The sequence below is a fragment of the Octopus bimaculoides genome, chromosome 6, assembly GCF_046866305.1.
Source record: "Octopus bimaculoides isolate indiv1 chromosome 6, ASM4686630v1, whole genome shotgun sequence".
NCBI classification, from domain to species: domain Eukaryota; kingdom Metazoa; phylum Mollusca; class Cephalopoda; order Octopoda; family Octopodidae; genus Octopus; species Octopus bimaculoides.
Genome location: NC_142933.1, coordinates 91959017 through 91971628, shown reverse-complemented (window position 1 = coordinate 91971628; position 12612 = coordinate 91959017).

The window sequence follows — 12612 nt, the reverse complement described above, 5'->3', positions numbered from 1 at the left end:
TGTGTGTGTGTGTGTGTGTGTGTGTGTGTGTGTGTGTGTGTGTGTGTGTGTGTAACGGTAAAAGCCATTTTATGGTTCATTCTGAAGAACTGTACTGTCGTCAACTACAGTTTCTTCCTATCGAGTCTTCTTTCCTGTTCTGTATTGTAATATGCTAAAGTGGCGCCTTATTTTAATCATACAGTTAGCTAACCGACTGGAAAGTATTGTTCTTGTGTGCTGATACTAGAATTCAAATCATGATGTTTAGAGCTTCCATGTTTACAATGAAACTTGCTGATTACATTGGTTGTCTGAAGTAAAATTCTATGCTTTGCAGGTTTGCGGTGTCATGTTGCAGAGCATTTTTTATTATTATATTTAATTCTGGTATCTTTCGGAATATATTATTATTGGTTGAATCGTTAAAGCGTTGGAGGAAATGCTATAATGCGATTTTTCTTCCAGCTCATTACGTTCTGGGTTCAAATCCTTCCGAAATCAACTTTCACTTTCATCATTTCCGGATCGATCAAAATAAAGTGCGAGTTGACTATTGAGTTTGATATAATCGACTTGCTCCTTCTCTCTAAAGTTGCGGGCCTTGTGCAAAAAGTTTGAAACATCAACAATCGACTAAACCCCACTCCCTAAATTTGCTGGATTTGTACCAAAATTTGGAACAATTATTATTTTCTTTTTATCTTTTACTTGTTCCAGTCATTTGACTGCGACCATGCTGGGGCACCACCTTGATAGAGAGACAATGCTTACAACACTTAGGCCTTCCAGTGGGGTCACCCATCAAAGTACTAACTAGGCTCGACGTTGCTTAATTTCGGCAATCGGACGAGAACCGGTGCTTTCAACGCGATGTGGTCATTGTTATTATTGGCAGAATCGTTAGCACGCTAGACAAAAGGCTTTACGGCATTTCGTCTATCCTTACGTTCTGAGTTCAAATTCCGCTGAGGTCGATTTTGCTTTTCTCCCTTTCGGGGTCGATGAAATAAGTACCAGTTATGCACTAGGATCGATATACTCGACTATCCCTCTTCCCCCAAACTTTTCAAGGCCCTGTGCCTAGTGTAGCAATAATAATAATAATAATAATTATTATCATTTATTTATTTTTTTACCCACAAGGGACTAAATATAGAGAGGACAAACAAGGACAGACAGAGGGATAAAGTCGATTATATCGACCCCAGTGCGTAACTGGTACTTATTTAATCGACCCCGAAAGGATAAAAGGCAAAGTCGACCTCGGCGGAATTTGAACTCAGAACGTAACAGCAGACGAAATATCGCTGAGCATTTCTCTCGGCGTGCTAACGATCCTGCCAGCTCACCGCCCTTATTATTATTATTATTATTATTATTATTATTATTATTATTATTATTATTATTATTATTATTATTATTATTATTATTATTATTATTATTATTATTATTATTATTATTATTATTATTATTATTATTATTATTATTATTATTATTATTATTATTATTATTATTATTATTATTATTATTATCATCACCATCATCATCATCATCATCATCGTCATCATCATGGTCACCATACTGTGAAGTCACGGAAGTTTGGTGCTCCGTAAGTTGAAAAAGTGTTTGTAATCTTTTCGGCCTTCTTTTCATTTTGATTGTTACCATTTCATTTCTGAGTCTGTTTGGACTGCGCAGGTAGTATTTTTGTGTAGAAACATCCCCCCTGTTTCGCAGGGTGTACGCTTCAATAATTTCTGAATTTTAATTGCTCTCGGCAAAAGCAAATATTTAAATATTTTACAATTTTCTGTAATTATTTAAAGATGGCTGATAAAGAAGCTATCATGATGTTCGACGAAGGAACAGGCTCCTTGTCGGGAAAAAGGAAGAACGAGGAAAGAACTGAGAATATGGCGGCTTAGGCATGCCATGGCTTTTAATGCGCAGACACGCACCCAGATTGCGCCATCTGCAACGATTTCTAGAAGGTGAACGTGTCGGGGCTCCGTTTGTGAGACACGCCTTTCTGCAGCTCGTCTCCTTGATAGAGCTGCGGTCCTGAGTAAAGGAGAAGCCGAGACTAGGTGCCTGACACTTAGAATGTCCTCAGATGCTTACTGTCCTTTACAAGTCGGGAAATAGGGTCGATGGATGTTCCACTTTAGATATTTACAAAGGATTAGTATCGGGCAAGTGCGACCGACGCCCTCAGGGAGACCCTAGGCATCGACGAAGACGAACTGGGGAGTATATTCCGGAGGACGTTCCGGTCAGGGACTGCTATGGATAATTTTCAAGTGTCTTTGGCCTGGCAGTGCTATCGGGGCGCGCTACCGGTTCGAGATAAACTCTACAGGTGCTCGCAGAGTGACGAAAATGTTCTGCATGCATGTGCTTATTATTATTATTATTATTATTATTATTATTATTATTATTATTATTATTATTATTATTATTATTATTGTTGTTGTTGTTGTTGTTGTTGTTGTTATGATTATTATTATTATTATTATTATTATTATTATTATTATTATTATTATTATTATTATTAATATTTTATGGTTAGGTGTAATGCGCATTGTGTTCCGTTCCTTGAATTTTAATGACGTATTCAGCCATTCTATAACTTGGGTGCATTTAGCTTGTGTGTGTGTGTGTGTGTGTGTGTGTGTGTGTGTGTGTGTGTGTGTGTGTGTGCGCGCGCGTACGTGCACCTGCATTTTATTCAGAGAGGGGGAGAGAGAGGGGGAGAGAGAGAGGGGGAGAGAGAGAGGGGGAGAGAGAGAGGGAGAGAGAGATAAAGAGAGAGATAGAGGGAGAAGGGAGAGAGAGAGGGAGATAGAAAGAAGGAGAGAGAGAAAAAGAGAGGGAGAGAGAGAGGGAAGGAGAGAAAGAGAGAGGGAGATAGAGAAAGGGAGAGAGAGAGGGAAGGAGAGAAAGAGAGAGGGAGATAGAGAAAGGGAGAGAAGAAGAGATAGAGAGAGAGAGAGAAAGAGAGAAAGAGAGAGAGAGAAAGAGAGAGAGAGAAAGAGAGATAGAAGGAGAGAGGGAGAGGGAGAAAGGGAGAGAAGAGAGAGAGAGAGAAAGAGAGATGGAGAGGGAGAGGGAGAGAAGAAGAGATAGAGAGAGAGAGAGAAAGAGAGAGAGAGAGAGAGAGAAAGAGAGAGAAAAAGAGAGAAAGAGAGAGAGAGAGAGAGAGAGAGAGAGAGAGAGAGAGAGAGGGAGGAAGAGAAGTGATGATGATGGTGATGATGGCAGTTATTTGTTTACATTTTTATTGCTCTTTCCTATAACAGGTTTACGAGATGGAAGAGCAATATGTGACAGCAATCTTTCGAACTGGAAAAGACAAAAAAAAAAAAAAAGAGAAAAGGTAACAATGTGCTGATGCCTTTTGTCGAAAATGTTCGTTTGGGAAGTGGTTTAAGTTTGGGGTAAGCATCGTCCCAGTAATAATTTTAACCACCCCATAAATCCGATTGAAGCGTTGATGCGTTAATAATGCTGTCAGTCAGAACGAAGAAAGGAAGAAACAATAAAAAAAAGCGCCAAAGAAAAACCATTTTTTACCCTGCACAAACGGAAAACGGAATTTTGGATATTGGAAACACCAAATTCTGAAGTTTGTTTTGGAATGAAAAACATCGTGTATGATTTACGTAGAAGCATTTGCTTATTTTTCTATACTATATAAAAAAAGAAGCTGCTTACTAATTAGTTGGAATAATGTAATTTTTACGAAAAGAAAGTAATTGTTAAAGTCTACAATGTCTAGATAGTTCTTAAAAATTTCAATTCTAATAGATTTTTTTTTTGTGAAATTGATGTTTTCAAAATTCTGTTATTATTGAAGATTCAAGTACGCGCTTCAGTCATTTCGTTTAATTCGAGGAAAGTTAAATTAGATTCATATGTTCTCCATTATTGCTGGTCAGTTTTAAATCCGCCACTCTCAGTCATTTTTACGGTCATATTGGTCAGCATTGATGAAAGTGGCTTAAAAGAAATTCGAACCGGCATTTACGTAACTACATGTTTTTATAGGGATTCATAGAACCAGTTATCCATTAGTCAATATACGTCAGCTGATATCTGTTTGTATGGCTGAAACAAATTGAGTAACAGATGCCTACGATGAATGAAACATATTTCACCACAGCACTCTGGCCCTCACATACATACATACATACATACATACATACATACATACATACATACATACATACATACACACATACATACATACTTACACACACACATACATACATACATACATACATATAAACACCCACACATATAACTACTGGGAGAGAGAAAGAACAGCCTTAATCTTGGAGCAAAGGTTTCGATCCCCGCTGACTAAATAATTTGAGAGTATAAATAGTTAAAACGAAAGATATATAATAAGGAGATATAGAATGCTTAGAAGAAAGACTGCATAATGATATTACAAAAATATAAACTGAATAATAAATATTAAAGCTATAAATATTGCGAACATAAATCACAAAGATAGAGCTAGCAAAAGTAAAATCAAATCAAACAGCAGCATACCTATAGAATATCGACCCAAACCGAAGCATAATCAAACCAAGAAATATAAGAACACAAGTGAATATGAGAAAGATCTAAGAGTAAAAAAAAATTCTAAAAATGGAAATTTGAAATATGACAATAATTTAGAAGTGGAATATTTAATAAATTAAATCTATAGATTTTTCTATGTACCAATGAACCCACCGCCCCATCCCACTTCAAAATAAAACTTTATGATAAAATAGTAACAACGATAAAAATAAAGATAAAGTGCACCATCATAGACATATCGAAAACAGATACGAACATCAATATCACCAGGCTAAACCAAATAATCTATGTAGCTGCAGTAGTCACAAAGGAAAATGGATACTTTTTGAAAACTTTCTCATAGAGGAATATCTGAACTCTAATAAACAACGGGAAAAACAAACAAACCGAGAAATACAAACAATGAAAGAAAAGACCTTTTAATGAGATCAAAAGCAAAAAGACACAAACGGAACAAACGCAGAGCCACAAATACAATATAATATATTATATAGAATACTACCCAAAATCAAAGAAAGCCAAAACGAGAAATCCTCGTTAAATTGCTTAGAATCCGTCGTTATGAAAAATAACAACAATTCTTTGGACTAAAGAAATAGTTCGTTTCCAACTCGAAACAGTTTTACCAAGAATTTGGTAAAGAATGAAAAAAAAAAAAAGAAATATTAAAATCCAATACATTATCAATAGCAAAAATAACAAAATATTTTAGGGAGATGTAAATAGAAAGAGGCATGTATCACCATGGATGAGAATGTTCAAAACAATATGCGCAATCGTAGGAAGAAATAACATTCTTAGAAGTACTTCATCCCCTCGTTCGGATCCACAAAACCCGGAAGCGATAAAGTATCAAGTTTCTGGTTACCTATAAAGTACGTGCACAAATATACAACGCTAAGAGCTAAATACAGTAGTTTCTTCTCCCGAACTGCTGTTCTCTTGAATTTATTATCATTGCGTTGTCGTCTGCTCTATGATATTCGGTCCTTCAAAGTTCTCTCTCAATCAACATCTTTAGAATTTATAGGCTTCTTCTTTTCCTTTTTTGTGGTTTCTTACATTACAGTGCCTGCCTTGTTCGGGACAAAATTGTTAAAAAAAAAAAAAAAAAAATAAACTGTTTACAGAAGAAAGAAAATCTTGAAGCACCAAGATACCTAGATAGATTGTGCCTGTAAAGGCGTGAATACATAGCGGTTCCGAATCGACTTTTATATGACTGCCAGGACAAGTCTTCATACAAATACTTTTGGCAACAATACCGTTTCCCATGGAAAGATAGTCTCTTTTAGGCAATAGCTGCTGGATGAGGGTGATATCTTCGGTAGGCTTATGGAACCATTGGCACTTTCGATTTCCATGTGGAAGTATAGAGACATCGTGATCTCTTTTATTGATCATTGTTATCTCTTCCATTTAGAAACTACGTTTTGCACTGGAAAGCAGACGTCTCCTTTCAGATGAAATGCGATGCATATATGTACGAACATATTCATGTGTGTCTCCATCTGCATGTATGTGTGTATATATAAATGTGCATGTAAGCATTCGTGCTTGCTAACATACATGCAAACACACAAATGCACTGCTTATATATATATATATATATATATATATATATATATATATATATATATATATATATATATTCATATATATATATACATATTCATATATATATATATATTCATATATATATTCACGTACATATACACACACAAAGACGTCAGCTGTATGAACAGATATATTTAAAGAGTTGATTAAATCGTATGCGTACGTGTCAACACAGGTTTGGTCTTGTACTGAAAGAAGGAAGTCATATGGCTTGCTTGTTTTATTCATCCATATAGCGATAATTGCTATTGGTTCTAAATTATTTATCAATCTTTTAAATCCTACTTCCACTTACTTACGTACTTACATACTTATTTACTTACTAGGACGTTGACAGAATAAAACATGTGGTTGGCTAGAAGATGGCCGAAGTGTTGTAATTAATAAAACTCAAGAGGGATGAAGTCTTATTTACGGCAGAGAGACTGGAAAGAAGGAGGAGGAAGGATGGTTGGTTGGTGGGTTGGTGAGTTGGTTGGTTGGCTGGTTAGTCGGTTGGTTAAATGAATGGTTGCAAGAATGGTTGTGTGGGTGGACAGGTAGATATGGTTGCAGTTGATGTATGTATGCTTCGTAGCTGCGTCTGTCTGTATACATACGTACATGCATGTATACACACACATACACATACACAAGCACAAACACACAAGCACACCCACACACACATATATATATTTTTACTCTTTTACTCTTTTACTTGTTTCAGTCATTTGACTGTGGCCATGCTGGAGCACCACCTTTAGTCGAGCAAATCGACCCCAGGACTTATTCTTTGTAAGCCTAGTACTTATTCTATCGTCTCTTTTGCCGAACCGCTAAGTTACGGGGACGTAAACACACCAGAATCGGTTGTCAAGCGATGTTGGGGGGACAAACACAGACACGCAAACATATACACACACATACATATATACACATATATACGACGGACTTCTTTCAGTTTCCGTCTACCAAATCCACTCACAAGGCTTTGGTCGGCCCGAGGCTATAGTAGAAGACACTTGCCCAAGGTGCCACGTAGTGGGACTGAACCCGGAACCATGTGGTTGGTAAGCAAGCTACTTACCACACAGCCACTCCTACGCCTATGTATATATATATTATATATATACACATATATATATACATACACATATATACACGTATATACGTCTCTGCCTGTCTGTCTCTTTCTCTCTCCCCCCTCTCTCAATATATATATATATATATATGCATATATCTCTATATGTGTATGTATATATATGCATACATTCTCAAGGAGGAAGAAATAGAATAATAGCTAGACAGACAGATAGATAGATAAATAGATAGGTAGATAGATAGATAGATAGATAGATAGTTAGATAGATAGATAGATAGATAGATTGATAGATAGATAACTGGACAAATAGTAAGCATAACTGATAGATAGATGGTTAAAAGATAAATGGATAAGCAGAGAGTCAGACTGAGCAATCGATAGATATATGGAAAGACTGATTAATTATTGTTTGATTAGATAATATAGTGAATTTCCTGCGATGTAAGACACAATTGAAACGTGTTACATATGGAACAACTTGTCAGACTTCTCTGACGCGTGATAGGCACTAATTTGTTTCCTAACTTCACATACACATTTAGACACGCACATACACACGCGCGCGCGCACGCACACTCACACAGACACACGCGCGCGCGTACACTCACACACACATGCAGGCCCGCGCGTGCACACACACACACACACACACACACACACACACACAGACATCGATTAATCATTGCTTCTCAAATGACTGCGTTTTTCAGAAAATCTGTATGTGTGTGTGTGTATGTTGGATGTGGCGCTGATGATACAGCAATAACTCTTGAAATGTGCAATTTTTCTCGATTCTCGGACCGGGCTGTATATTGCGTTCTCGAGCAAGACACTATAACAATATGGTTCTCCACCCGGCGGAGGACCATATAATGTATCCTATAGATCGCCAGTTGTTGTTCGATTTCTTGAACTGGACTCACCTGAGGACTACACAATAACCTGCATGACATACGTCAGTTAGAGTGACGATGGTGGAGTGGGGTTACGCAATGATCACTTGTGCGCCATAAGACCTCTTTAAGAAGGCTAGCCTTGTGTTACGCGACAGAAACTACTTGTGTGGTATAGCAATGTTGTGAGAAGGAGGCTCTAGGCTAACTATGTGTAACAACACTGCATGAACAGAGCTGATCTAGAACTGTACAACAATAACAACAACAATTACCACTACTCTACTACAACCATTGGCGCACGAGTGGCTGTGTGGTAAGTAGATTGCTTACCAGCCACATGGTTCCGGGTTCATTCCCACTGCGTGGCACCTTGGGAAAGTGTCGTCTACTATAGCCTCGGGCCGACCAAAGCCTTGTGAGTGGATTTGGTAGACGGAAACTGAAAGAAGTCCGTCGTATATATGTATGTATGTGTGTGTATATCTTTGTGTGTCTGTGTTTGTGTGTCTGTGTTTGTCCCCCCCCCCATTATCGCTTGACAACCGATGGTGGTGTGTTTACGGCCCTGTAATTTAGCGGTTCGGCAAAAAGAGAACGATAAAATAAGTACTGAGCTTACAAAGAATAAGTCCTGGGGGCGATTTGCTCGACTAAAAAGGCGGTGCTCCAGCATGGCCGCAGTCAAATGACTGAAACAAGTAAAAGAGTAAAAGAGAGTAAAGAGTAACCACAAGAAAAAAAAAGCAACAACGACCACAACAGGTGTTGTGATCTCTTCCGCTGTTTTGCCTCAAACATCTTCGAAAGCTCTGCAAAAACAAAAACAAACAAACCAAAAAAAAACCAAAACAAAATAAAGCAAAACAAAAAGAAAACTATATATGTTTCCCTTTGCCATTTCATTTATTAAACGGTATGGTGTGATCTGAAGATTTGGCTGCTATTTCTAACAGATCAAACAACCACGGAACGACCCTTTCAGTGGTTCGTTGTGTCGGTATCGGCGGTGGTGGTTTTGCTGGTGTTGGCGTAGGCGGTGGAGATGGTGGAGGTAGTAGGTCTGTTTCGCTGGTTCTCACATTGTTCCTGGTGGTAAATATTAGCGGTAAATTCACCTTGAAACATCTAAAACTCTAAGCAGAAATTTTGGAAATCCAGCAAATCCGATAATGGAGAATGGTTTCCAAAAGCAAAACTGAAGCCAACCAGCCTCAACTTTTCCCTCTGCACCCAACCTCTTTCACACTCCCGCTCTCTGTGTATGTATGTATGTATGTATGTATGTATGTATGTATGTGTCTGTGTGTGTATGTATGTATGTATGTATGTGTGTATGTATGTATGCATGTATGTATGTATGTATGTGTGTGCGTGTATGTATGTATGTATGTATGTATGTATGTGTGTATGTATGTATGTATGTATGTATGTATGTGTGTGTGTGTATGTATGTATGTATGTATGTATGTATGCATGCATGTATGCATGTATGTATGTATGCATGCATGTATGTATGTATGTATGTATGTATGTATGTATGTATGCATGCATGTATGTATGTATGTATGTATGTATGTATGCGTATATGTATCTATGTATGTATGTATCTATCTACCTTTCTATGTATGTATGTATGGATATATATATATATATATATATATATATATATGTATCTATCTATCTATCTATCTACCTTTCTATGTATGTATGTGTCTGTCTATTTGTCTGTATGTCTGTCTGTTTGTCTGTCTGTCTGTCTGTCTGTCTGTCTATCGGCATTTCTATGTATGTATGTATGCATGCATGTCTGTATGTATGCGTATATGTATCTATGCATGTATCTATGCATGTATCTATTTATCTACCTTTCTATGTATGTATGTATGTATGTATGTATGTATGTATCTATCTATCTATCTATCTATGAATGTGTGTGTGTGTGTGTATGTATGTATCTATCTCTTTCTGTTTTCAGTGTTCAAACCAGCTATAATACGATCGCCACCACCACCACCACCACCACCACCACCGCCGCCGCCGTCGTCGTCATCACAATCGGCATCACACCACTACTATCATCATCATCATCATCATCAGCATCATCAACAGCAGCAGCAGCAGCAGCAGCAACGACGGCAAAAACGACAACAAAACAGCAACAACAACAACAACAACAACAACAACAACAACAACAAAAACAACAACATCAACAGCAAAGAGAGAACAATTCTCAATAGTAACGAGAATTCGACGGAAGCGGAAGTGTTGAGGTGGAAAGCAACATCTAGAAAAGCAGGAGCATCTGTTCACCCTCACCCCCTCTCCGCCTTTCCCCCTTTCCACCCCCTCCCCATCCTTCACTCTAACGAAAAATGATCAAACTTTACCCTCCCGCCCCCCGCCACTATCTCGGCCACCACCACCCTCCCGCCACTCACCTCACCGCTCTCATCGCCCCATTCCTTTCCATCTCGTCGTCTTCAGAAAGAGACAAGATGGCGGCTTTGCTGCTGTTTGAGCCGAGGTTTTTAAAGTCGTTTAAAAGATTCGATTCGAGACCCCAGCCTCAACGATGACGTTACATGCGATTATGACGACGACGACGACGACGACAGTAGTAGTAGTAGCATTATTATTATTATTATTATTATTATTATTATTATTATTATTATTATTATTATCATTATTATTATTATTATCATTATCATTCTTCTTATTATTATTATCATCATTATTATTATTATTAGTAGTAGTAGTACAACACCAGCGTTACAGCTACTACTACTACTACTACTACTACCACTACTACTACTACCACTACTACTACTACTACTACTACTACTACTACTACTACTACTACTACCACTACTACTACTACTACTACTACTACTACTACTACTACTACTACCGCTGCTGCTGCTGCTGTTGTTGCTGCTGTTGCAGTTGCTGCTGCTGCTACTACTACTACTACTACTACTACTACTACTACTAATTTTGATTATAATAATAATGATGATGATGATAATAATAAAAACAATACCAGTTTCTTCATTGATCAGAGGGTACACCATATGAAATACAACATAGTTTGATAATGATGATGATGATGATGATGAGGACGATGATGAGAATGACGAAGATGAGGATGATGATGATGATGATGATAACGACTACAACAGTGATAAACAGTAGCAGCAGGAACCGCGTTCTAATAACAATAACGATATCAACAGTAATAACAATAACAAGAACAAGAACAAAAATAATAATAATATATGAATAAATAAAATAAATATATAAATATATAAAAACGGCAGCAACTACAAGAACTACAGCAATAACAATGACAAAGATGATTCGAAATTTGGAGGTTTGTGGTGAGGTTTGGCTGGGAGTGATGCTTTGCCTTGTCTTGTGTGTAGGTATGGAGTTAAGTAGAAAGAAAAATAAAAATAAAAGAAAAAAAAACAAAAGAAAAAAATAAAAGCGAAGTCGAGGCTGGGAGGAGAGCGAAAGAAGCCAAGATGTTCGCTCTTTGCCAAATCACTTTTCCTTCATTTTGTTTCCGCCATTTTCTCTCCGGTCTCTTTGTCTTATTCTTTCGTTCTTGCTTTCCTTTCTTCTGCTCAAATCTTCCAAAGAGTTTGTTTATCTGATAAGGCGATTACAAGGAATAAAAGTGGTGGCCAGTGCTGCAGATAATCCGAAGCCACCGTCACAAATGAATTGTGTTTTATTAACAGAAATTATATTACTTATCGAAAGTGATTCTCGAGCTGTATTTGGTAGATTAGCGATAATGTATGTGTGTTTATATAAAATGTGCGTGAGTGTATATGTGTATGTGTGTGTGTGTCTGTATGTGAGGTGAAAGCAATATGTATGCACGTATATATGTATATATGTATGCATGTATGTGTGTATATATGAGTGTGTATGGTATTTCTACGTATGTATGCATTTATGTATGTATATATGTATGTATGTATGTATGTATGCACGTATTCATGTATAAGCGTATGTAAGTATATACGCACACATATATGTACACAAATATACATACACGCATACATAGTTATACAAACATATATATTCACACATATATCTATATTTATCTATATCTATTGATGCATGTTTGTGTATGTGCACACACACACACACACAAGCACACACACTTATACATACATTAATGCATACAAACATACATAACATACACGCACATATACGTATATATTCATATATTTAGATATGTGTGCTTGTGCATATATATATATATATATATATATATATATATATATATACATATATATATATATGTATATATATATCCATACACACTCTCATACACACACATGCACACACATATATACATACATACAACTATTACTTTAATTATATAAATATTTCTCTTATTGTGTTTTCCCTCTTTTTACATACACATACCCA